This window comes from Vulpes vulpes, unplaced genomic scaffold, assembly GCF_048418805.1.
Source record: "Vulpes vulpes isolate BD-2025 unplaced genomic scaffold, VulVul3 Bu000000756, whole genome shotgun sequence".
NCBI classification, from domain to species: domain Eukaryota; kingdom Metazoa; phylum Chordata; class Mammalia; order Carnivora; family Canidae; genus Vulpes; species Vulpes vulpes.
The window spans coordinates 304,190-331,490 of NW_027325687.1; the positions used below are offsets into that span (position 1 = coordinate 304,190).

The 27,301-nt window shown below is 38.6% G+C and overlaps 1 long non-coding RNA gene and 1 pseudogene across 7 annotated transcripts in view; both read left to right on the plus strand.

Moving 5' to 3' along the window:
- Nucleotides 1–26,491, plus strand: part of LOC140596623 (uncharacterized) — a 74,155-nt gene extending 47,664 nt beyond the window's left edge. For 2 of the 7 annotated variants that reach the window (XR_011998514.1, XR_011998513.1), the window contains 3 exons: nucleotides 9,054–9,210; nucleotides 22,621–24,164; nucleotides 26,156–26,491. This is a non-coding gene — a long non-coding RNA (uncharacterized lncRNA). The remainder of the gene's footprint in view (nucleotides 1–9,053; nucleotides 9,211–22,620; nucleotides 24,165–26,155) is intronic. The other 5 variants (XR_011998516.1, XR_011998518.1, XR_011998515.1 and 2 more) reach the window with 5 other exon arrangements.
- LOC140596622 (ras-related C3 botulinum toxin substrate 1 pseudogene) lies at nucleotides 11,110–11,864 on the plus strand (annotated as a pseudogene).
- Nucleotides 26,492–27,301: the final 810 nt, after the last annotated feature.

Sequence of the window (27,301 nt, forward strand, 5' to 3'; positions counted from 1 at the left end):
ATGGACCAAATGACCTTTATTCTCTCTCCAAAAATCTCTCATGTTCTTATAATTCTAATCAAGAGATATTTCAGCATTTTGGCCTCCAGCAATGTCAATTCTTACTTGAATTATTCACCTCACCAGTTCACGGCTGAGGAAGAACCTTTCTCGTAGTGCTACAAAGACTTCATATTGACCACACGTAATTCCCAACATTGTTGCTCATGCATGCTTTATTCATAAAGATGCCTTAGGTCTGATACTATAAAGTGCTTGATTATAGAAAGAGTCTTTTTTAAATCCATTGTGATTGCACACAGGCCCAAATTGGAGAAGAGTGGACATAACTAACTTCATTAATTACGGAGGGAATGTGGAGTTTTAAAAAAATTTTCTTGGCAAAAGTTATTTCAAAATATAGTTGATTCTTGAGGGATGTGGCATATATAAATCTGTTTGTTTCTCAATTATCTTGGATATGTTAATGCACTATCTCTAGTTATTGACTTTACTTCAATAGAAGATTATAAAATAAACATTTTAAAAAATGTTCGATTTAAAAAGAGGTTAATTACAGTTGATCTAAAATCACACTAAAAATACACACTTTTAAAAGCTAGCAATGTACACTGAATACATGAAATATACAAAGTTGACTCTGTGCATTTGAGTAAAGTTGGGGAAATCAGCTATCTACAGTCTTCTAATTTTCAATAGAGTTAGCTGAGTTTTTGAGGCTCTGAAGATATTGTGAAAGCTACATTCCCCCTATTAGGTTCTTAAAGTGATATTCGGTGAAAGAAAAAGGACATGTTTCTATCTGTCATATAAATGGACTCCTACTAGAGTTCCCTCTGTGTATCACAAATTGGAACTCAGTGGTGAACTAAGTGTTGAGAGCATATTTTCAAAAGCTAGCCAAAGGTCACATAAATTGGACAGTTCAAAGCTAAAGAAACTAGAGGCTTGAAAAATGCCAGTATATTTAAGTGTTTTTATTTATTTATTTATTTATTTAATTTATTTATTATTTTTATTTTTTATTTAAGTGTTTTTAAAACAAATATTTTATGAATAGTTGCCAAAGATAAAAGCTATATCAAATATACTAAAAATATATATGTATATATATAGCACAAGTTGTTTCACAATAGATTAAATCTGCTAGTAATTTGTAAATGATAGTTTTTTGAAGTACTCTAAGAAAATATTATACTAACAAATGACAAAATTTATAAAATAGTCTGTGCTAAAGAGAAAATGGGTAAAAACATTATTCTAAATAATATGTTCTGTGTACTAGCTCTTTTTTTCATTTCTTTTTTTTAATTTGTTTTAATTTATTTATGATAGTCACACACACAGAGAGAGAGAGGCAGAGACCCAGGCAGAGGGAGAAGCAGGCTCCATGCACCGGGAGCCCCACGTGGGATTCAATCCCGGGTCTCCAGGATCGCGCCCTGGGCCAAATGCAGGCGCTAAACCACCCTGTACTAGCTCTTATAACCTTTTAAATTATGCACAGCACAAGCTATCTGCCTCTATCTGCACCTCTCCGTGGATGATGGGATGGTGAAAGTCTGACATAACTGAGTCTTCATTTTAGGATTTTTAAAGAGGGATTTATCTAATATTAGGGTATAATCAGTTGTATTCAAGTAGCCATAAAACCCTGTGGTCATGTCATTCAGAAGACAAGCCAAGGGATACCTGGGTGGCTCAGTGGTTGAGTGTGCCTTCAGCTCAGGGCGTGATCCCGGAGTCCCGGGATCCAGTCCTGCTTGGGGTCTCTGTGGAGAGTCTGCTTCTCTCTCTGCCTATGTCTCTGCCCCGTCTCAGTGTCTCTAATGAATAGACAAATAAATTAATTTAAAAAAAGCCAAGCCAAATGGGTGATTTGAAGAGAGAAATGAGGCCTGATGGCTTATGAGATATAGGTACAAGTATATTTGTTGAGAGGGGAGAAGACTGTACAGGATGATGAGCCCTTGAGCGATCTAAGATATAGTTGTAAGACTACTGAATGGGTAGAGAAAGCCTAGCTGTGGTTCACAGAAGGGATGAGGGAGATATGAGAGGCTAAAAACCCAGAAATTAGTAATACTACCAGGCTTGCAATGCTTAATGCTTGGCTTCCTTGAGAACCTTTATACTTGCCCAACTCATTTGAAAAATCACCGCTTTAAACATTATATCTTATTACTTTCTGATATTGAAACATAGATATTCCCAGGACAGAGAATTTAGGGTACATAAAAGAAAATGTCAAAAAGGCTTATATTTCCAAAAATAAGAAAGAGTCAAGCAGAAAAGAAAAGCAGTATAAATATTTCTAGGTGATAATTGTGCGTTTTAACTTGCCTGATCTTTCACTCTTCTATGAGGCAACAGAGAATGATTTTTGTGACCCCATTTTCCCTTTAATACATTCCATGACAATCAGTTGTTTTCTGGATGTATCCCTTACTAGATTAAAAGTTTCATAAAAAGAATTACTTGGTCTTATTCCCAGGATGCAAACCCTAGGGCCTGAAACATAACAGTTAGTAAATATTAAAACAATACAAAAAAAACACCCTGAAATCATACTTTGAGGTTTAGGTGTTTTTTTTTTCTTTTTTCCCAGCAATTCTATACATTTCTCAGTGCTCATCAAGCTAAGTTTACTCTCCATTCTTTTTATCTAATTCACTGATCACCTCCATTGACCTCCCCTCTGGCATCTACCAGTTTGTTCTCTAAGAATTTTGGTCTCTTCTTTGCTTTGTTTTTTCCTTTGTTTTATTTCCTAAATTCCACATGAGTGAAATCTGTTGTATTTGTCTCTGAGGGACTTATTTCACATAACATTATACTCTCGAGATTCATCCATGTTGTGGTAATGGCAAGATTTCATTCTTTTTTATGGCTGAGTAATATTTCACCATGTATATACACCACATCTTTTTTATCCATTCATCTATCAATGGACGTAGGTTGACTATTGCAAATAATACTGCAATAAACAAAGGGGTGCATATATTTTTTTTCAAATTAGTGTTTTCATTTTCTCTGACTGAATACCCAAAAGTGGAATTACTAGATTACGTGGTAATTCTATTTTTGATTTTTGTGGAAACTCCACACTGTTTTCCACAATGGCTGCACCAATTTGCATTCCTCCAGTGTAACAGGATTCCTTTGTCTCTACATCTTCACCAACATTTGTATTTTTGATTCTAGACATTTTGACAGGTGTGAGGTGATATCTCATTGCAGTTTAGATTTGCATTTCCCTGATGTTGAGTGATATGGAGCATCTTTTTATGCGTTTCTTGGTCATCTGTATATCTTCCTTGGGAAAATGTCTATTCAGATCCTCTGCCCATTTTTGATTGGATTATTGGGGGTGGGAGGGTTGATGTTGAGTTGCATGAGTTATTTATATATTTTGTTATTAACCCTTATTGAAGAAGTCATTTGCAAATATTTTTCCTGCAATAGGCTGCCTTTTTCTTTTGTTGATAGTTTCCTTTGCTGTGCAAAAGCTTTTTATTTTGATGTAGTCCCAATAGTTTAATTTTGCTTTTGTTCCCTTTGCCAGAGGAGACATATCTAGAAAAATGTTTCTATGGTTGACATCAAAGAACTTACTATGTTCTTACTATGTTTTCGTCTAGGAATTTTGTGGTTTCAGGTCTCACATGTAGGTCTTAATCCATTTTGAGATCATTTTTGTGTATGGTGTAAGAAACTGGTTCAGTTTTATTCTTTATTCTTTTGCACATAGCTATCCAGTTTTCCCACACCATTAATCGAAGAGACTCTCTTTTCCCCATGATATATTCTCAGATCCTTTGCCGTAGATTAATCAACCATAAATTACATGGATTCATTTCTGGATTCTCTATTCTGTTCTGTTGATCTATGTGTCTATTCTTGTGCCAGTACGATAATGCTTTGATTACCACAGCTTTGTAACATAACTTAAAATCCAGGATTCTGATACCTCTGGCTCTGTTCTTCCTTCTCAAGTCTGGTGCTCAACTAGTAGTACCTTAGCACCTTACTCTGGTGCAAGTCTACAATATATTTTTAGAAATACTTTGAGCCCAATAGTTTTTAAATACAGAATATTTTGGATGTTAGGGAGGTAAAATGATGGAACATATTCTGGATATTGCAAAATGTCCTCACTGGGGATGCCCAGGTGGTTCAGTGGTTGAGCATCTGCCTTTGGCTTGGAGTGTGATCCCTGGGTCTTGGGATTGAGTCCTGCTCAGGCTCCCCAGAGGGAGAGCCTGTGTCTCTGCCTCTGTGTGTGTGTGTCTCTCATGAATAAATAAATAAAATCTTTCAAAAAAATCCTCACTGGCCTCTGGGGAGCATGTTAAGATTTTAGGAGAATCAAGCATGTTAAGATTTTAGGAGCAAAATGTATAATTAAGTATAAATGCATACATACTAAAATAATATGTCAGTTCAGGTTATGTGTGTTTACCCATTAAGCTAAGTTCAAGTCAGGTTTTATGGTCAAATGAATTTAAAACGGCTTCTGGGCTTCAGACATTTTGGATTTAGGAACTGAAGATAATGGTTTATAGACTTAGACTAACTTCTTTTGCATAGCTCTTTCTTCTTTTTCAAATATTTCTTTCCCACAATTAATGTTTCTCAATTATAAGTAGATACAGTGCTTGTTTTTGAATATAAATAACTTACAACATTCTCTTTATACTCCTAAAATAAAGCACAGAGATAATACGATGTATCTAAAGGAATAAGTTTTAAAGGAATTAATATAAAATCCTAATATACAAAACAGAAATTTTAAAATGCATAATAATATATGTGACAATATGTATATGTTTATGCATATATTAGGTTTGTGGAAATGTGGATTAAGTGGACAAAGGTTCTAACTCGGGCAAACATAATGAAGTAGTCCAATAATTGTACCTGTGGTTAGAATCACTATGATTGTGCCGCTGCAAATGTAGGCAAAGTGTGATTTATCCGCTATGCGCATATCTAGAGTAGTGTTCCCAAGGGCATGACTTACAAAATGCTAAACAAGCCTTGGAAAATTATGTATATTTATATACAGACATATGTATATATATAATACATACATGCACATATATATGTGCATGTATATATGTGCATCCATATACATACATATACATGCACACATATATATGTATATATATTTGGTGATAGCTGTTTTCCCGAAAAATTTATTTCATAAATCAGTTAAAAAAAAACTTGGCAATTATCTACAAACTGTAAAATGCTCTAAGACCAGATAATTATAAGCTGGCTTTCCCTCTAAAATGAGGGGCAGGATATTGGAAAGTTTGCGGCATCTGAGCAGTTGTGGCGCCCTGCAGGACTGCTCTGTCCCTCACACCACCAGACAGCTCTCATCCCTGGCTCTCCTCACTAAATGTCAGCAGTGCTCCACTAATCATGTTGACAACAAAAGCTGCCCCCACACATTTGCCAAATGCCCTCCGCCTCCCATGAGAATCACTGACCCATCTCATCCTCGCGACCACCCAGTCAACTGATCTTCTTATTCTCACTGTGTTAGATGAAGCCACTGAGGGACAGAAAAACTTGGCAGACCGTTATTACTGACTTTCAAAGCAGGACTCTACCTGACAGACATCCTAACCTCTAGCTCAGCTATCTCTCCACCACACTGGCCAATCCTTACGGGGCTATAAGTATTGTTGCTTCTCATTTTCCACATGTTTGGGAGCTAACTCTGTTGCCTTGTGCTTTCTATTCTCTTCCTGCAAGTCCTTAAGTTCTAATGGTTTTGGGGTGGAGAAGGAATTGGTTCCTGACTGTCAGTTACACGGAGAGTGAGACTCAGTTGTATTTTTGAGGTGTCAGTCTAGTCTTGCACTTCTGCTACATTCTGTTTGAAAATAAATGATCTAGCACTTTTCATGTAAGAAAAGCCAGGTCTATCAACAGGAGACTGAGTGGTTGTATTAATTATCTATTCCAATGTGACGGGTCACCGTTAACACTTGGTATCTTTTTTTTTTTTTTTTTTTTTTTTAATTTTATTTTATTTATGATAGTCACAGAGAGATAGAGAGAGAGGCAGAGACACAGGCAGAGGGAGAAGCAGGCTCCATGCACCGGGAGCCCGACGTGGGATTCGATCCCGGGTCTCCAGGATCGCGCCCCGGGCCAAAGGCAGGCGCCAAACCGCTGCGCCACCCAGGGATCCCAACACTTGGTATCTTAAAACAATTAGCATTTTTTTATTTCAATAGGTTTCTGGGGGGGGCAGGAATCCAGGGGAGGCTCCGTTGGGTAGCTTTGGTTTAGGGTCTCCTCATAAGATTTCAGCCAGGATATAGGCTCCAGCTGCATCATCTCAAGTAAGCAGGCCCAGAGGATTCACTTCCAAGCCCATTCTCACGGCTGTTGGCAGAAGCCCTCCGGTCCTCACCATGTGGGCCTCTCTTGATTATGACAGGATAGCTGGCTTCCTCACAACAGATCATCTGAGAGAGAAAAAGAGAGAGCAAGAGAGAGAGAGGATGCAGGAAGTCATTTTTGCCTTTTATGCCCTCATCTCCAATTCACAAACAATCACTTCTACTGTATTTGTTGGAAAAGAGCCACCAGTTCCAGCCTATACTCAGGTGAGAGGAATTAAAATGTGTTTCTTGAAAGAAGGATTAGCAACAATTGTAGATATATCTTTTTTTTTTAACATATCTTTTTTTTTTTTTTTTTTAAACCACGGTAGAGGTCATTCCAGTTTTGAGACTCTTGTCTGGTACTTGGTTGCGGTTGGGAAACAGTTCTACTCATGACACCTCACCTAGAATCCCTCAGTCCTTTTCCCTAGTTTTGTGCACCCAAACTCCAGCTTCCTGTTTCACTGCCAAAGGCGAGCATTTGTCATGCTGGGAGGTTTGAGCTTGACCACTAAAGTGCCTCACACATTTGGAAAGGCAGAACAGTGAAGTCTCTCCATGTCCCAAGGACACACACACACACACACACACACACACACACACACTGTAACCGGTGGCTGACTGGGATAAACCTAACAAAGCCCAGCTGCTCTCCTCTGAGGCAGAGAATAACCTCTAAGACGGACTTTCCCTTCTACCACTCCCCCTGAGAGCGGGCTAAATCTGGGACTTCATCTACGGTTGCACTTGGCCTCACTCTTTCCTCTTCCCCAGTCTGCTTCCCTCTAGCCTGGACTATCTTCTCCTGAGACATTGTCTTTCATAAATTACTTGCAAGGGTTCAGGGTTTGCTTCTGATCCACAGAGAGAGCATGTAGTATTTTGTTTGCCTAGAGCTTTGCAAAAATTTTAAACTCTATGTTTATGTTATGGATGGTATTTTATTCAGAGCTATACTGTCAGCAAGAAAAAAAAAAAAGAAAAGAAAAGGAAAGAAAAGAAACAGATTCAGGTTAGCTCAAGGGAAGAGCAGAGTTCTTTAGCCATATGATCTCACAGATATTTGGGGAAGATATTTAATGTCAGCATGGAATCACGGGGACTTAACATGGAAAAGAGACTTTCCGTCTCTCAGGGGACATATGACCTCTCCCATCACTGCCCTCCTGGTGGATATTCCATCATTCTCTTTTCTCAAATGGCTTTTCAGCTTCTTTTCCTTAAACGTGGTTTGATGCAGCTATTCCATGCCTCTCTCCATTTTCATGAGCTCTGTTCCATTATCCATCATAAAGTTCCTATTTCTTGCTTTGTTTCATGTTTCAAATTAAGAAAAATAAAAAAAAAAAATTAAAAAGTCCTAACTGAAGTTTCTCACCCCCCCCCCCGCCCCCGCCATAGCCCAACCTGAGTGTGCTGGTGGTGCTGCCCACCCAACAGTCAATTGCTTGTGCTTCACCAGCTCTGTAGAGGGGATGTGGACAGGACTGATCTCTTAGAAGATTGGTTCGAGGGAGATCTCTTTGAGTGGGGGAAAGAGTGAAACTATGGCCAATAATGCTAGTGATAGTTTGATAGAAACAGAGAAAATAGTTTATGAGATACAAATTATTTTTCTGTGGTGTTTTAGGAGTCATCACATGTGTACACCAGTTAGCTTTAAGTGAAGTTCTATAAATTTAGGAGCTGGTGGTAGTAATCACACAAGTTGCCCCACGTCAACTTATACACTCCTCATTCTGTAAGAACACCCTTGAGTACTTGAGTTAAAGCCACATAAGTCAGAGCAATGTTTTGCTGATCTAAGATGAAAAGGATCTCTAATGCGATAGTGTCTTTGGTGTTTGCTCCTTTAAAACATACTAATGCATATGTTTGCCCCCGTGAAAATGTAAAGCAAAAATGTTTGTTTAAAATACTCTGTAATTCCCTTTACCACCATTTTAAGATGGCACTTAAAGAAGTAAGTGCAACATTCCTTCTAGTACAAAAGCCATGAACAAGACTCACTATATAAATATTTTGCTCCATGGCACAAGCATTAACATATCATGGCTATAAAAACAACACTCAATCATAGTGCCAGACTTTGGGTACCGTCTTAAATGTGGTAGCTGAGGTTTAAATGCTTGTAAACACAAAAAGATTCCCTTGAATGATGTCTGGAAAGGTAGAGCTTCAATGGACTTGCCTTCTTCATTCTCCTTATTGGGGAGGAAAAAAAGAGAAGCAAGTATATGAAACGCTTCCACGTGCCTATCCAACGGGTCCCACTATGCTCTGAGTGGCCAGACCTACATATATTCTGGGATCTCACGGAGGGTGTGTGTCAGTCATGGTTGTCGCTTGCCAACCACAGAATCCTTTCTGACTAGTGTAAAAAAAAAAAAAAAAAAGAAGAAGAAGAATGGAATGAAAGAATATTAGGTTGTTTACAAACTCTCTGCGAGGGCCAGAGATTCATGTTCTATTCTCTGCTTGCTTTTCTTGCCATTTTTTCTCTCTACGGTTAGTCTGTGGTGAGGGTGGTGGTGGAACCAATCAGCAAGAAAAGTGTATTTGAGTTATTAAATGAGAGACTTATTTTATTTTTTTATTTTTTTTTTAATTTTTTTTTAATTTTTTTTTTTTATTTATTTATGATAGTCACAGAGAGAGAGAGAGAGGCAGAGACAGAAGCAGGCTCCATGCACCGGGAGCCCGACGTGGGATTCGATCCCGGGTCTCCAGGATCGCGCCCTGGGCCAAAGGCAGGCGCCAAACCGCTGCGCCACCCAGGGATCCCAAGATCTCCCTTTTAACAGTAAGCCTTGCACCTCCTTTCTATCATCTCTCTAACCCCTGACAACAACAATCTATTCTTGATCTCTATAATTTTGACATTTGGAGATTTGTAGTGTCTCAGACTGCATTTTTTTCTATAGCTTTTTTTAGTGGTTGCTATAGGGTTTTTTGGCTCAACTTATCAGTGTCTATTGGTGTCAACACTTTACCAGCTCAAGTGAAGTGTAGAAACTTACCTGTCTTTATATTTGATTTTCCCCTTTTGTAATAGTCTTAAGTATTCCTTCTACGTACCCTGAAAAACTACATTAGGTAGTGTGATAATTTTTGTTACAACCATCAAATACAACTTAGAAAACTCGAGAGAAGAGGAAGTTCTAGAAGGTACCCATATTTTTGCTTTTTCCATTTTTCTTTTTTTTCTTCCTGATGTTTCAAAGATTCTGCCTTCCATAATTTTATTTCTGGTTAGAGAATTTCCTTTAGGCATTCTTTTTGGGTAGGTGTGCTGGTAATGGTTTTAGTTTTAGTCCTTAGTTTTCCTTTATCTGGGGAAGGAGGATTCTTTCAGTTCTGAAGGATGTTTTTGAGAATATAGGATTCTTTTTTTAAAAAAGATTTTATTTATTCATGAGAGACACACAGAGATAGGCAGAGACATAGGCAGAGAGAGAAGCAGGCCCCTGTAGGGAGCCCAATGCACAACTCGATCCTAGGACCCAGGGATCACGACCTGGGCCAAAGGCAGACGCTCAACCACTAAGCCACCCAGGTGTCTGGAGAATATAGGATTCTGAATGAATAGTTCTTTTCTTTTGATGCTTGAAAAATGCTGGGCTACTTTTTTTCTGGTTTCCGTGCACTCACATGAGAAATCTGCTATCATTCAATTGTTTTGGGCCTATATGTAATGTATCGTTTCTCTCTACTTTAAGACTTTTTTCTTTGTTTTTAAGTTTCCAGAAGTTTGACTGTGATGTGTCTTGGTATGGATTTCTTTGAATTTATTTTGTTTAGTTTTTACTTAGCTTCTTGAATCTTTAAGCTTATGTCTTTTGCCAAATTTGGAAAATTTTCAGCCATTTTTTTAATTTGAGTAACTTTTAGCTCCATCTCCTTTGTCCTCTGCTTCTGGGAACTCACATGACATAAAAGTTAGATGTTCTGTTACATTCTCCTGGGTCCCTGTTTATTTATCTTCTCAATCCATTTGATCTCCTAGTTGCTCAGAATGGATATTTTCTGCTGCTTTATTAAGGGTTTTATTTCAGGTTTTGTAGTTTTCAATTCTAAAATTTCAATTTGCTTCTTCCTTCTACCTTATATTTCTTTGTTAAAACATACTATTTTCAAAATCTATTTTAAGTATGTTCATAATTGCTTGTGGAAGTATTTTTTATGAAGGCTCCTGGAAATCCTTATCAGATGATTCTAACATCTGTGCTGTTTGGATGTTAGTGTGCATTGATTGTCTTTTCTCAGTAGTTGACATCTTCCTGGTTCTTTGTAAGATGAGCGGCTTTTCATTTAAATTTGGACAGTTTTAGTATAATACTATGAGATCTTATTTAAATCATGTGTTTTAAAAGAAATCGTGTATTTTTGCAGGCTTCTCTTGATACGTCTTTGGCAAAGGAAGTGAGGAAGTGAATGCTACTTTGTTACTGTCCTGTGGGAGTAGAAGTCTAGGTTCACCACCTGGCCTCACTGACAGGGGAAGTAGGGGCTCTCTGTTACTAATGGGTGGAAGTGGAGTTCAGGCTTCCTGAAGGCCTCCATCTATAACACTCTGGCTAGGCTTTGGGTGGTGGCCGCGGCTGGGCTCCGGCTTTCCGTCCGCGGAGGGCGAGGCGGCGTGGACAGCGGCCCCGGCACCCCGCGCCCCCCTGCCGCCTGCAGCCGCGCGCCCGCCCGCGGCGCCCCGAGCCCGCCGCCCGCCGCCGCCGCGGCCCAGCGAGCGGCCCAGATGCAGGCCATCAAGTGTGTGGTGGTGGGAGACAGAGCTGTAGGTAGAACTTCTCTACTGATCAGTTACACAACCAATGCATTTCCTGGAGAATACATCCCCACTGTCTTTGACAACTACTCTGCCAACGTTATGGTAGATGGAAAACGAGTGAATCTGGGCTTATGGGATACAGCTGGACAAGGAGATTATGACAGATTACGTCCCTTATCCTATCCGCAAACAGATGTATTCTTGATTTGCTTTTCTCTTGTGAGTCCTGCATCATTTGAAAATGTTCGAGCAAAGTGGTACCCCGAAGTGCGACACCACTGTCCCAACACCCCTATCATCTTGGTGGGGACTGAACTTGATCTCAGGGACGACAAAGACACGATTGAGAAACTGAAGGAGAAGAAGCTGACTCCCATCACCTACCCACAGGGTCTGGCCATGGCTAAGGAGATCGGTGCTGTGAAATACCTGGAGTGCTCTGCTCTCACGCAGCGAGGCCTCAAGACAGTGTTTGATGAAGCTATTCGAGCGGTTCTCTGCCCCCCTCCCGTCAAGAAGAGGAAGAGAAAATGCCTGCTGTTGTAAATGTTGGGTTCCCCTGCCCCATCCCCCTCAGAACCTTTGTACGCTTTGCTCAAAAATGGTGGAGCCTTCGCACTCAATGCCAAGTTTTTGTTACAGATTAGTTTTTCCATAAAACCATTTTGAACCAATCAGTAATTTTTAGGTTTTGTTTAAAGTGTAAGACTTCAAACTTTCACATTAAAATTTAGCCCTAAAATGGCCAGCTTTCTTAAAGCCTTATTTTTCAAAAGCCCCTATTCTTGCTCAGATTAAGAGTTGCCAAAATACCTTGTGAACTAAGTTGCATTGTTGTGCTGAGAACACTAAGCACTAAACCGTTCAAGATCCCTGTCCTTCAGAAGAGACGGCAGTGTCTCAGGTTTGGACCTGCAGACCTGTGCTTGCTAGTTTCCAGTAGGAAAGCCGCACAGCCTCCTCGAGCTGTAGCCACATGGCCATCTAAGCCCGGGGCCACGCCCTAACTGTACTGTATGTCCTCACGGAAGGAGCATAATGACTCAATTCTTTGGATCAGTCTTTTTGATTTTGTAGTGAAATTTTTTTGAAAAGTTAGTGTATTCCATTGTATACATAAACCACAAAGGAAGGGAGAAGAAATGTTGGGAAATATCAGGAGGGGAGACAGAACATAAAGACTCCTAACTCGGGGAAACGAACTAGGGGTGGTGGAAGGGGGGAGGAGGGCGGGTGTTGGAGGGGAATGGGTGACGGGCACTGAGGTGGACACTTGACGGGATGAGCACTGGGTGTTTTTCTGTATGTTGGTAAATTGAACACCAATAAAAATTAATTAAAAAAATAAAAAATAAAAAGTGAAAAAAAAAAAAAAAAAAGTTAGTGTATTCGCTTTTGCTGACATTTTGAACAGACCTCTCACTCCCATGTTCCTCCAATGAGGGCGGGGGGCACAGCATGTGACGTGATCAAAGGATAAAGACAGTATTTTGACAAAATCCGGAGGTTAATTTACACTGCATTGTACACGTCATAATCAAACTGAGTAAAAGTGTCACGGGTAAAATTTTAAAAGGTTAATTTCTGTCAAATGCAGTAAATGAAGAAAGGTCGGTATTATCACTAAGTGTTTTAAGCTTTTCCTTTTTCTTAGACCTGCCATCCTTCCTGAAATTGGGCATTTAATTCATCTTTGAACTGGTTGTACCCATAGTTGCTAACTTAGTGCTTTTCTTATAGAACCCCTTCTTAACGAGCAATATGCCTCCTTGTATTATAAAATCTTTCTGATAATGCGTTAGAAATTTTTTTTTGTAGATTAGTAAAGTGCATTCCTGTTTCCTTGTTACTTTATTCAAAGCTAATAAGTACTCTCCTTAGTTTTCTAGTAACTAGGTGTAAAAATCATGTGTTGCAGCTTTACAGTTTTTGAAATATTTTAGATATTCCTAAACTTTGAACTTTCTTAACATCACTGTCTTGCCAGATCACCAATACTGTCCCCTAACGCTGGCCCTCCTCTGCCTCACCCCCCCGGACACACGCTTCCCGTTGCCCTGCCTGACCATGTTCCCTTGGGTCTGTGACATTCTGTAAGCCCGTGCTTGTGCTAACGAAGTTCTGTACGACTTACCCGCTGGCAACAATACAAGGTTGGACCTCTCAACCAATAAAATAGAACAACATTTTTTAAATTGACAGTTGCAGAATCGTGGAGTGTTTTTACATTGATCTTTTGCTAATGCAATTAGCAGTATGTTTTGCATGTATGACTTAATAAATCCTTGAATCATAAAAAAAAAAAAAAAAAAAGTAACACTCTGGCTAAAAGGGAAAGAGTGCATCATTATTGCCCTTCATGTGGTCTCTCCTAACACTGTGGGGGGTGGTTCTATTATTGCTGAGTGATGGTATAAGGAACAACTTTCCTCCATTGGGCCTCCTGTACATTACTCCAGCAAGGATGAAGAAGTGGGTGCTTTCTTCATCACTACTGGATAGGATGGAAGTCCAGGCATAGACTTAAGAACAGGCATAAACTTCTTATTTTTCTTTGATTAAAATCAATTGTGCTTTATTTAGTACCCTAATTCTGTCTAAATTAGCCTCACAAATGGAGCATGCAAAAAGTAGGCTTTCAAAAACTAAGCCAAGAGTAAGTTGGCACTGTTATGATGAGCGTGATGTTAGCACTTGGACACCCAGGATCGTGAGAATTATAGAAGAAACGAACGGAAAGACTTGTAACAGTATTAACCTGTCTTTGGAGAAGCTGACTTCATGATTCATTTCAGACCATTGTTTCTAGTAATCATGTAAGCTTTTATGGAACAAATTTATACATTTGCATTTTATTTTTACTACCAAAGTAGTGTTGTCTTTGAGGTAAGTTAAAATTTTAATTTTCTAGCAAACTGAATCTGTTTCCTTTTAATAACGTTACAGTAAGCTGTTTAACAGAGACTAACTAAGCTCCCAGATCTTCTGATAAAATGCACACATGGAAAAAGAGAGAAATATACCATATTTGGTGGGGGTAATAAAAGTGGGAGAAAATACAATTATTTGATTTTCAAAAAGTATTTTAATAAGACAATTATTTCACTTGTTACAGATTTCCATTACAATATGGTTGCCAATTCTTTAGTAAAAAATCCTAAGTATTACCTACCTCTTATTCAACGAATGTGTAGTGATGCCCTATACAGGCAAAGCATTGTATTATATGCAGTATGGAGTAGCGACAGAGAAATACAGAAAATGATCCACACTTTGTACACTGTTCTCATAAAAAAAAAAAAACAAAACACGAAGTCTGATTCAAGAGGCAAGATATACATCCTTGAAAATGGTGATAAAAGAAAGTTTTTAAAATGTCAAATGAATTGTAATAACCAAATGCTGGAACATCTGTTGGATGAAATAGAAAATTCAGAGGAAACTGAATTGATTGGGAGGTCAGGGTAGCAGCATAAATGGAAAGCAATAGAATCAGTGTGAACAACGTTGAAGTGGTAAAGCATAAGTGCTATGGGTCCAGACACTGGGCCATGAAGTGTGTTGGGTAGATAATGGAAATCAAGAGGGAAGGAGCGCTTTAAAAAAGAGGTGTTCTGTAGAGCCATGGAAGAGATGGAAAAGTGACTTGGTGTCAGATTTCATACCTTGAAAGATTTGGAAATTTGGTAGAGAAGTTTCTACAACAGACTCAGATAAAAAGGCAAATAAATGATCCCAGTAGGAGGTTACATAGTGCAGGAGTGTTATTCTATCTATTGGAAAAGTGGAAGATGCACCAGTGAAAGATTAGGATGGCAAAATCAGTTTTGAACCCATCAAGCTTAGTGATTCCAGTAGAAATAAAAAAGAAATGTGAGTATGAAAGAACTCTCAAAGATCTTGGTTCCTGGACTGTTAGCAGGTGGGAAAGGTGGGAGGAAGAGAGGGATGGAAGGGCCAGGAATCAGGAAGAACCAACAAGGACTCTAAACATCTTTTGTTGTTATTGTTGGAAACCAATTTGTAGGTTGTTTCAAATGTTTGATAAAAAACATGGAGGTCACATTTTCAGAATACCTCTGTAAGATATTGTCAGAGGAAAGAAATAGAGAAATAAGATGATCATAAAAGTGAAGGTCGGTACATACGTTTGTTGGTCAAGTGGAGGGGGTCAAATAAAGCAGAGAAGAAGTTATTTAATGGGAATAATTGAACACAAGGGCTAGACACTATGGAATGAGAAGAAAATTGAGAGATATAGGATCAACATTTGACGTGGATGGATAGGATGGGGAGCAGAGATGGCCATTGGAAAGGAAACATATAAACTTTTTCTCCAAGGTGGGAAAGAATAAAGAGAAGATGGGTGTGGGGACATATTTTGAAAAACAGTTTATGTAACCCGGGGTCAGTGTCCCGGGGTTGGGACTTGAGTTCACTTTCCTTCCGACTAGTTCTGTAACCTTAAGAAAATACTTATCTTTCCAATTTTCAGGAGTTCCCAAAACTAGAGATACTAGTAATACCTCTCTGGTTGGGTTATTGTAAGGGATACGTGAGATAAATTATATAAAATATTAGCACAATATCTGGCACATTGCAATCTAAGAAATGATAATATTGTTGTTATTTCAGATCGATTATTTTGAGTTGGAGATGGGCTCATGAAACTTTGTGCTTGAAATAGCATATAGATAATTTAGCTATTTCAGCCAATTTTTCCTTTGCCTTCAGGGCTCTACTCAGAAAGTTAATCCACCCAGAGAATATTTGCATTTTAATAAGGGCCTTCAAGCCTAGGGGGAGAGGATGTAAGAGAAAAGGAGCTTTTCTGCTTCTCAAGTAACATCACATAAATGAACATTTTTATGCCTGTCTTTGTGTAAACTGATCCTGCTCTGCACCACATTTGTAATAGGATTTTTGAAAAATTTTCTAGTTAGTTTCACCTAGTTAAAGATGTATTTAATAATATGTTTAGCTTTAAATCATTTATAAATTCCCTTAAAGTCACATAGCGCTGGTCGGGTTGGATTTCATTACAGCATAGGATTAAACTCCTGTAATACTGGGCCTCTGAACAGAGCACCTGTCACTTCTTTTGTCATCCCTGCGTTGCTTTTCTGGAAGGGTGCGCTCTCAGAAGCCTGCACCTGTGGATGTACCTATGCCACGGTGATAGAATTCACCAGAAGATTGTATCTTTTAAAAAGGGAAGATAAATCAGAGAACGATTTATACATTTGATTGGTGCTTTCTTGGTTTTGAATTAGTATAAATCAACACCAAAGATTATTTGTGAGAAACAAATATTTACCAAAATTGGTAAATACATTTGGAGCTTAAGCTCCTTTTACAATATCCGTTCACTGGCATAAGCACATGTTTTATTTTATAGTCACTTACGTATATGTGTTAAGATGGCAAATACTGGAGAATATTCATGTAATATTTCAAAATGTTTTTGAAAAATAAAGGTTTTGGATTGGATTTAGAAAATAAATTGAGAGTTGTGCTCTCCTCGGAACCCAAATGACTTAGAGGAATTTATTAATGTCAGTACTTACAGCCTGGACGCTGAAGACAATTATTCAGAAATCTCAGTGAAAACAGTAAATATTCTGCTCGATGTTGAATCAGTGGTAAAAAATTGAATTACATATAGTTGGGGTTAATTTCTTTTGTGGGAGTTAAATTCAGGAAATGGGAAATTCTACAAATTAGGATATTGCATAAAAACATATTAATTTACTTCTCTGCATCTCAGGGCAATGTTGTGCAATTAAGACAAGTGAAAACACAGAGAATTTGGCACAGTCATTACCCAGAACCGGGTAGTGATGGTGTACTTGATGAATGAGCTCACACCTGGTTCATATCCATAGCTAGACTCAGCAGTCGTGACTGCTTCTCTGAGCCGGCAAATGCAACAGGTTTCAACTGAAACATGGAACACGTCCTATTCCTCAGTGATAACAGATCAATTACCATCAAAGACAAGATTGGCATTTTGATGGCAATATTTCATATCCTGCTTCTCCCCGAAGCACAGAAAAATCCAAGTGTAGATTAAAAAAAAAAACCTGATTTGACATCTTCTTTTTTAATCCCCCTGCAATCCAAATTTTAAGGAATTCATTAATATCAAAGCTTTGTTTCCAAAGATAAAAAATCAAGCTAGTTTATTCTTTCTCTAAATGGAATGTTAGCTCTAACAATGAAGATATTTCTGTATGCATTTTTCGTTTTGGCTCTCATAAACTAAATTATCTCTCTGATCAGCAGTTTCTTATACTTGCCAAACCTATGGCTCTCTGCTCATTACATAATTTAAATAAATAAGCGTAATTTTCTCATTAAGCTATTTCCATTTTTGTGAATGCTTTTGAAAATGACACTAATTTTCCAGCCAGGGTAATATTACCAGCAAATTTCTTCATTTATTAGATATTTTGGACTAGGAGAATCTTTAGGTCTGGTTCCCTGAAGTGCAGACTAAGAGGTATAGATTAACAGGTAGACAGTTTATTAGGGAAACGGGTTTGGGTTCAATACCTAAGTGGCAAGGACAGGAAGCATGACTGGGCTGAGGACGATCATGAGCTGTAAGATGGTCTTTTTGGTTTTAGTTTAGTTTAGTTTTCTTTTATCAAGATTCTATTTATTCATGAGAGACACTGAGAGGGAGGCAGAGACATAGGCAGAGGGAGAGGCAGGTGTGGGAGCTTGATGTAGGACTCAATCCCAGGACCCCTGGATCATGACCTGAGCCAAAGGCAGATCCTCACCCACTGAACCACCCAGGTGCCCCTGTAAGGCAGTCTTAAGTAATGCTTCCTTCCACTTTGTGGGAAGCGCTGGAGTTGGGACGGCCCTTCAGAGTGATAGAGTAGGTAGTTAGCTAGATTTGGGCAGGGAACAAGTCCTTTCCCACTGATAAGATGATGGAGGCCCAGTTCTAAACAGTTGGGACAGATCCCAGGGGATGCCACAGGAGCTCTTCCCTACTGCCCAACAGTAACCGATAGCTTCATTATGATACATGTACACTGTGGTCTCTCTTCCCACCCCCCAACAGACAATGGCTGCCATGACAGTTCCCACAAGGATCATATAGGGCCAAGCCTCCCTCTCCTAATTCCTTAGAAGACTGGCTGCAACCTTAGTCAGAAACCGCCCTAGCTATGACCCATGGCCTATCCAAAAATAAGAGGAAAAGACAACCCTGACCCCCCCCCCCCCCCCCCCAGTTCAGCTGTCACCTCTGGGCCTGCCTACGCTCCCATCTCGAGAGTGTACTTTCGTTTAAACTGCTATTAAACCTTTGCTTGCTTAAGAGTTTGGCTCTGAATTCTTTCTTGGCTGAATACAAGAACCAAGACCAGGGAACAGGACATGCTGTTGACAAGAGTAGTCCTAAATTGGGACACTGTAGGTGCTAGGCTGATATTCTCCTGCACTGAACAGTCATTGGACAGAGTCTACCCCCAGAAAGTAAGCATGGCCTACCCCATCATGGGGCAATTTCTGGAGAGGGCTGACATCTATGGACCAGAGCCCGGCTTTACCCCTTGAACTGCAGAATAGTCCTTCACACCTGGGGGAAAAGGGGCTGCGCTGGGTATCTTGGTATACCCTATAAAGAACTAGCACCATTAAAAAAATGTGTAGCCTAAAGGATTTCAGACTGTTATCATCTTAGAGAAATGAATTTAGTGAAGTGGTGTTAAAAAAGTACAAATTGTTAAAAAAAATGAAAATAAATTATAATCATTGTTGAGATGATCACAAATTCTATCTCTCACACAGATTTATTATATTAGTGTATTCTCTACCCACCCCCCTCTAGCTTTCTTTTTTTTTTTTTTTTTCAAAATAGTTTTCGGAAGCAAAGTTATAGACAAAAGCAACATGGACTTTGGAGTTAGACTTGACCGTGTGCACACTTAGGTTTTACTACTCACTAAGTGCCCAATCTTGGACAATAACATCTTGGAACCTCTGTTTTCTTGTTTTTACAAAATGACTACAATTGTGGGGGGGGAAATTAAGTGAGATGACATTTTTAATAGAGTCCACTTTAATGTTTTTGACTTAGAAGTAGCTTACAAAAATGTAGCTGAGAGTTTTGTTTTTCCCCTATTATAAGTCTAAAGCCATTGCATTAAATTTTTTAAAAGATTTATTTATTTATTCATGAGAGACACGGGGTGGGGGGGACAGAGACATAGGCAGAGAGAGAAGCAGGCTCCCTGCAGGAAGCTTGACGTGGGACTCAATCCTGGGTCCCCAGGATCATGCCCTGGGCCGAAGGCGATGTTAAACCACTGAGCCACCCGGGCTGCCCTGCTTTAAAAATTAATATCAATATTAGGAATTTTGTATTCCGTTGTTAACTTGGAAATCATTCTTCTGTTTCGGGTGATGACATTCTTCTTCTTTGGTGACATTAATGCATCCCCAAAGAAATTTCAGCCTGCAGGAAAGAAGTGTAAGTAAGGGTGCCAAAATATACTGGTGACTGTCACCACACTGAAGACTTAGTGTCTCTTTCAAAATAGTTGGTTAGAAAACAATACTTGCACAACAAAATATGGCCGGCTGTTTTGTCAATCTTTTTCATGGTCATTAACTTTTTATCTCTTCCAATTAACATCTCAATTTTCAAAGACTTCACAGAACTAAAGTGAATTTATTTCAAAATAATTTACCGAACTAAAAGTTCTCTCAGAAGACGATGGTTGACATTCTACTTTTAGCTACTCCCACCATCCATAAGAAGGGATGAGATAGCTAGAAATAGTGCCACTGTAAGGAAGAATGATGCCAGTGGTGGCTTGTCTGTACTTATTAGATCTCTGTATTTTCTTTTTCGGTTCTGATATTTAAATTCCCTCTGACTGTTTGGGTGGCTTGGCAATACGATCTATCTTTCCATTCCTCGTCTGCTAAAATGTACCTTTCCTCTCTCCCTCACTCCTTCAAGTTCTTTTATGCTCAGTATGTCTTGAGCTTGAGTCTAACCAAACCATTGATTTAGAGAGTGAAGCCTCTATAGCTAACTTAATGGGTAAATCCTTTGTAGAGAGGATATGTGCTTGCTAACTCAGCACCCCTTAAAGCGAATTTGTGGGAGAAGAGATCAGACCAGCGAGGGAGGCTGGATCATGGAAGGTCTCCTATGCAGTGCTGAAGAGTTTAGATTTCTTCCTACGTGTGATGGAGCCAGTTAAAAATTTAGGGGCAGGGAAATGGAATGATTAAATTATATGATGGATAATTAAAGATAGAATCAGATTAGGCTTGTTTTGTTCAAAGTTCTAGTATCTAAAAATTAATGACATGCAAAGGTTTTCTGATCCTCAATATTGTTAGTGGACTCCCTACTCTATAAATGAGCCTGATATGATCAGATTAAGCTCTCCTTGATACTAGGATACATCCTCGGAAGCTAAAAGTGTTTTATTTCATTTAATACCCACTGAAGATGGACTAGTCTTACTCAAATACTAACAATGTATTCTAAATTGAAGGTGACAGTGCTACTTCACTGAGAAAAAAAAAAACCTTCAATTCCTTCCCATGCATTACAGTTTCTATTTTTAACTAGACCCGCATTTTCAATATTTTGCTGGACATTTCTGTACATGTGTGCTGCTCTCTTCTTTCTATATGATGCAAACCAGCTTGTTTCTCTGACCCCTAGCTTCACCACTTACTAACTTCTGCTGCTGCATTTCACTTCCAATCAGTTAGAGAGCCCTTGATTGTTTACTTCAAAATTAGTCTCAAATATTTGCCCTTTCCCCCCATATCCATTGTTTTTACACTGGTACAGACCCTTATCATTTTCATTCTGAACTGTTAAAATAGTCCCTGGACTTTGACTCTGTCTCTAATTTCTCATCTCTCAATGCTCTCAGCGTGCTACTATCATAATTATGTCTCCAAAGCACAACTTGGATAATGTCACTTCCCTGGAGGGCCTTCTGTGTTCTCCCAGGATCAAGTCTAAGCTTTCTAGCATTCAAAGTCAGTCACAATCTACCCATATTCTTTCTTCCGTAAGAACTACGAAAAAGGAACTCTGATCCATTTGGAGTAAATTTGCTCATGAATGTAAAAATTAAAAGAAAAAAAATTTGAACAGAGGATGAAAGGTTAAAATTGCCCTGTGGTAGCACGTTTTTTGACCCTTGGGTAGAAAGAAGGGATTGGTTATCTAGGTGTGGGTGCAAACTGGTGCTGGATGAAAGGGTCTCTTGAGATCCACTAAGTTTAAGATTTAGGGAGCAGTCACTCTGACATCTGAAAAATCCAGTGGAACAGCGAGAAAAGCAGCTGCTTGAAATGGTTGATGGCAAAGCTCTGACAGCGATGTCCTTTGGGAGGTAACAGTGACAGCCAAAGAATTAGAAAAGAGAGACTGGGGTGACTTTTTAGTGGCCAGAATCCTAGGAGAAAAATAATTCTTTTGGAGACAAACCTATGAATTCCCTGCCCACCGAAAAATGGAGTGAATATTTTTTACAAGTTGAAAAGAACTGAATTAACGAGTTTTGCTGGAAACCAGAATTTCAGCTCGTCATGGTCAGATAGAAATATCTCTTAACGTTTTGCTGGCCTTGTCTTCCAGAACATGCTCTTCCCTTCTATCCACTATGCAGCCTCTCCTGAGTCACACTTGCTTGTCCATTGTTGACTTTGTGGGCCTCTGGCCTCTCGCATGATTGGTTTCCTGGTCAAGTTCCCTTTCTTTCCCTGCTGATCAAAATTCCAAAGATCTGTATTGAGAACCAGTTTAAGCCACTTTCTGTGTTCTTTTTGGTAGACATCAGTACCCACAGGAAACTTTGAGGTGATAGTCTAATACTCTCCCCACCCTCACATTTAGACTTTAATGAATATACATCTCAGACCAAATGCTGTCTCTCACATATACTTACACACACACACACACACACACACTTAATAAGCAAACTGTTAAAAAACAGTACGTATATCCTATTTTCCCAGTTCAGGGCTCCATAAATTCCTGGATGTAAGAAGTCCTTAGAAATCATATAGCTCTGGGTTAAACTTTAGCTCCATGACTTAGCTGTTGAATGACCTCAGACATGTTACTTAGCTTTTCTGATTCTCTCTTTCTTCATCTATGAATTAGGGTAATGATCCAGCCATGTAGATATCCTATAAACAAAATATCTACACGTGTGCAGGAGTTGTCGTGGAGGAGATTTCAAGAGTTTATGAGACAGTTGTTAACATAATCATCTAAAAAATCAAATTATATAAACTTACAGTAAATAAATTATAATTACAGTAAATAAGTTATATAATAAACAAAGGCAAGCAACATTAAAAATTATGACTTCCTAATTGACCACATTTTACTATTTTTCTATGTTTTTATGCTACTTATGTTTACAGTATAATGTGCCGCTGCAAATCTCTTCTCAAGGTTGTTTTCACTGACGTGATGTAGCTTGGGAGCTGGCAATCAGACATGCTGGGAGTATTACACCAAGGAAGTCAGCAAGCACTAAAAATCAGAGTTGGATCTGTCCTTTGGTTGATTGTCTCTAGACTCAAAAAATCATGAGGAAAGTGTCAATAATGTGAATTAAACTCGAAGGTATGTCATGCTTGTGGTTTTTAGATAGCAAATAGCCCCCCAAAATGAAGAAATATATTCTTAGTATTCAAAAACTATCATCAATTCTATAAACTTGACACACTATTAAAGTTCCAACATTGGACATTTGCAATTGTGTTCATTTTTTAATTGCAAACATAGACTGTCTATAGACACAAGAGGTTAGCAACAATCAATGAATACTGTGAGAATCTGTCTATATGGAAATTACAATAAAAATTATAGTATATCTTATTATTTGTAAATTGTGTGCTAAATATGTTTATATCATTAATTTTTATAATAAAATTAGGCATCTAGGGATCCCTGGGTGGCGCAGCGGTTTGGCGCCTGCCTTTGGCCCAGGGCGCGATCCTGGAGACCCGGGATCGAATCCCACGTCGGGCTCCCGGTGCATGGAGCCTGCTTCTCCCTCTGCCTATGTCTCTGCCTCTCTCTCTCTCTCTCTGTGACTATAATAAATAAATAAAAATAAATAAATAAAAAATAAAATTAGGCATATATATATACCTATATACACGTATATATTTTTTCAGACAGTTGTTAAGATTTTGTCAGCACCCTTTTGCGTATATCCTTCTCTTGAGTTTCTGCTCAAATGTCATATTCCCCATGAAATCCTTTTGGATCTTGTCTAAACCGGTATTAAATGCACCTTCTGCCTTCCATAGCAACTTGGGACCTAATTAAAATGCTTTTTATCCTAAAGAGTACTTAGTTTTATGCATATATCTATTTATCTCTCTGTCTGGTAACCTCCTAGAAAATAAAAGAAAAAGTATTATAGATCTTAATCTTGGCATGCAGCTTGACATTTAGCATGAAACTATACTGTAAGACTCTCAGGAAATATTTGTCAAAAAATCAAATATTTCACAGGGTTTGATTTAGATGGCATTATAAAATAGTTTCCTTTTTCCAGTGGATTCTAGATATCTTCTCATTGCCTGCGAGCAGATCAGCTGACAATAGAGTGGATTTGAAGTAAAAGAAATTGAATTAATATTTTTCTTTCACCACATTAGTGAAATGTAACACATTAGTAAATCTCTTAGAATTAATTTATTGATTAATTTTAAGAAAAACCAATCTTCCTTCTTCACAAAATATTCTTACTAAATAAGAAGAATTGGGGTCAGGATAAAATTAATAGGTACTGAGCCAGCTTTTTCTTTCCTGCATTTTTCTAGGTCTAAGATTCTTTACCCAGCTTTTACCTGATAATAATATCAATAATAATAACAGTTAATGCTTTTATGTGCCTCCTGTGCTCCAAGTGCTTCACATATTTATCAAATACTCATCACATTTCTATAAGGTAAGTAGTATATGTATTATTTAACATGTATAATTTACTATATATGTATGTACAGACACACAGGGAAATTGAGTACCAGAGCATTTAAATAACCGTAAAACTAGTAAGTGACAGAGCTGGAATTTGAACCCTGGCAGTCTAGCCTCAGAGTTAAATTTGACAAAGCAGTTTTCATATCTTAGAGAGAGACTATCTTATAAAAAAAAAACAATGAAATTTTTGTGTTCTTAAAAAATAAGAGCCTGAAAGAATCGGAGCATATAATTTATCCATAAACCATAATTTTGGGAAGAATTCATGAAACTATAAGTGGCAGATTTCCTCCCAAAAAGAGATAACAGAGGCACCTGGGTGGCTCAGTCAATTAAGCGTCTGCCTTCCGCTTGGGTCATGACCCCTCATTGGGCTCTGTTCAGCAGGGAGTCTGCTTCTCCCTCTCCTTCTCCCCTCACCCCCCAACCACTCATGCTCTTGCTCTCTCTCTCAAATAAATAAATAAAATATTTAAAAACAAACAAGCCAAACCAAAGGAGATAACATTTCACTGTCTGAGAGAGGAAAGGTTAACAAGAGGAAAGCTAACCACTGCAGGGTTAGATACTAGTGTGGTCTCAGAAAAGATGGTGCTAAAGATGGTGCTAAAAGATGGTCATCTCTGCCAGGTTGGCAGGGAAAAGGAGCAATATCCCCAGATAGGTTTGGGGGGATCCAAGAACAGAGAGGATCCAGGTCTTCCCAGTAGACTACAGCTGGGAGAGAAACAGCCTTCCAGAGGAAGCCTAGACCAGAGCTGTGCCCAACTGGGCAGACAAATGGTGGCCAGGATGGTCTACTGGAGAGGAGACCTAGGAAAGCTCCAGGAGACTCTGGAGTCCCCGGGATGCTAGAAGAGCAATTCAACAATTTCCCATACCTATAGAGGTATGAGAGGATTGAAAAGGTCCTACAGTCACAATGAAGCCATGCCATCTGCAGATCTCCCTCAGGTACAGGGATATTCAAAGACCAGACAGAAAGAATGAAAGGCCACAGAAGCAATATGATAGGAAGAACTTTCCAGATTTAAATTCAGAGCTAACTGATTTTTAACCTGGAGTTATAGAGTAATTTCTAATTTCACTGACTTTACCTGAGGGATGATTAAATAAATGCGATGGAGAGAATAGGGATTTAGACAAAGTATTAGATTAAATTACAGAAACTAAATTTAGAATTCTCATAAACTAGAGTTAGAAACTATGAAATTTAAACTGGTTGTACACTCTCCTCATAGGTGTATAAGTCCATTTAAGAGATAATAACTGAAATTTAATAGAGAATTAATGTCCTAACAGACATGTATTCATTTAATATATATGTGTATGTATTTGTACATGTGCGTGTATAACAAACATATACACCTTTGACTGACTATGACTGATTTATAGATTATTTATCTGTCTGTTTATAGAACACCATCACTGGGATGTACAGTTAACTTTTTGAAGATGTCACAGTAGTTAAGAGTTCAGGTCTGGAGAGGTGCTTGGGTCAGTCAGTTAAGTGTCTGCCTTCCAGCCCACCTCAGGCTCTCTGCTCAGTGGGGAGTCTGCTTCTCCTTTTCTCTTTCCCTCAGCACCCTCTCTGCCCCCTCCCTCTTCTTGCACGTGCATGCCCTCTTTCTCAAATAAATAAATAAACAAAATCTTTAAAAAACAAAGAGTATAGGTCTAAGGGCCAGACTCCTAGAGTTTATACCCTGACTGCTTCATACTCCATGTGAAACCTTGAGTAAGTTATTTGACCTGTTGCAGATATAGTTTCCTCATCTGTAAGTCTTCACAGGGTTGTTGGGAAAATCCCATGTGTTAATAGTCCTAATGTATAGAAAGGTGGGGGTGCCTTTGTAAGTCCTCAGAAATGTTAGCCACAGGCATTTCATATGGTCTTCAGTCAGCATGACTGGGGGTCATGTTCAAACTTCTTTCCTTGTTTTCATATCGGTGAACTAGGCCATGCAGTCATTGGCAGTGGGCATGACCTCCACGCTCTTCAGTCTCCTATGGAATCTGGAGCATCACTTGGAGAAGCTTGGACTCTTCCCAGGTGCACTTCTTCTGAGTGTGCTGCAACCTACCATATGTGAGTCCAGCCCCTTCACTCTCTTACCTACCTTTGTACATTTCAGCCTTTTTATGGGAAAGGGAAGCCATCTTTGAAGACAGTAGAAGAGCAATTATCTCTTCTTTTATCTCTTCTGGAGGAAGATAATCATGGAAATCACCTTTTAAAAAATTACTATTAAAAATGTGAGTGTTGAATAAAGAGAATGCTTTTAGTTATAAAAACTCATGTTTCCTTTGTGTTCATTTAAATTGATATCATAGATGATATTGTGTTTTCTGTCTTTTCATCTTATTCTTCAGTGTCTAGGTCACAGATTAGTGCTTCTAGGGAATGATTTTGCTGCCAATGTGTTGAAGTCATGAATCCATTTTCTGATCTGCTGGCTTTAGAGTTTTGGTTTTTTTTGTTTTGTTTTGTTTTTAAAGAAAGAGGTTTGCCCCTTTTTTATTTAGATTCCTGCATGAATTTGTTAGCATTTAATGAGTATTTACTTTTCTGTTAAAAAACATGAGTTATGGGACACCTGGGTGGCTCAGTCGTTGAGCATCTGCTTTTGGCTCAGGGCATGATCCCTGGGTCCAGGATCGAGTCCCGCACCGGGCTCCCTGCGTGGAGCCTGCTTCTCCCTCTGCCTGTATCTCTGCGTCTCATGAATAAATAAATAAAGTCTTAAAAAAAAAAGTTATCAGTACTTGGATGATTATTTCTGTTTATCGACATGTCACCACCAAAGCCTCCAGTTTCAAGAGTGACTTTAATAGAGAGGCCAGCAAAAACATGTAATGAACAATGATTTTAAGAAAACAGGCTTACCTGGTTGACTAATACTACCTCCAAGAAGAGGAGCAGCAAATAGCTTGTTTCTTGTGCTTAGATTCTATTGTTAGTAAGTTATCAAAATAATACTGATCAAAATTTGAATCTAAATTGAAGTTAAACTGTGAAACCAAGACGATCAATCTGATTTAAGTCCCTTGAAGGTGGCAAATGGAGATTTAGTTTCTGTTCTTTCATTTAATGGAAGTTTAGAA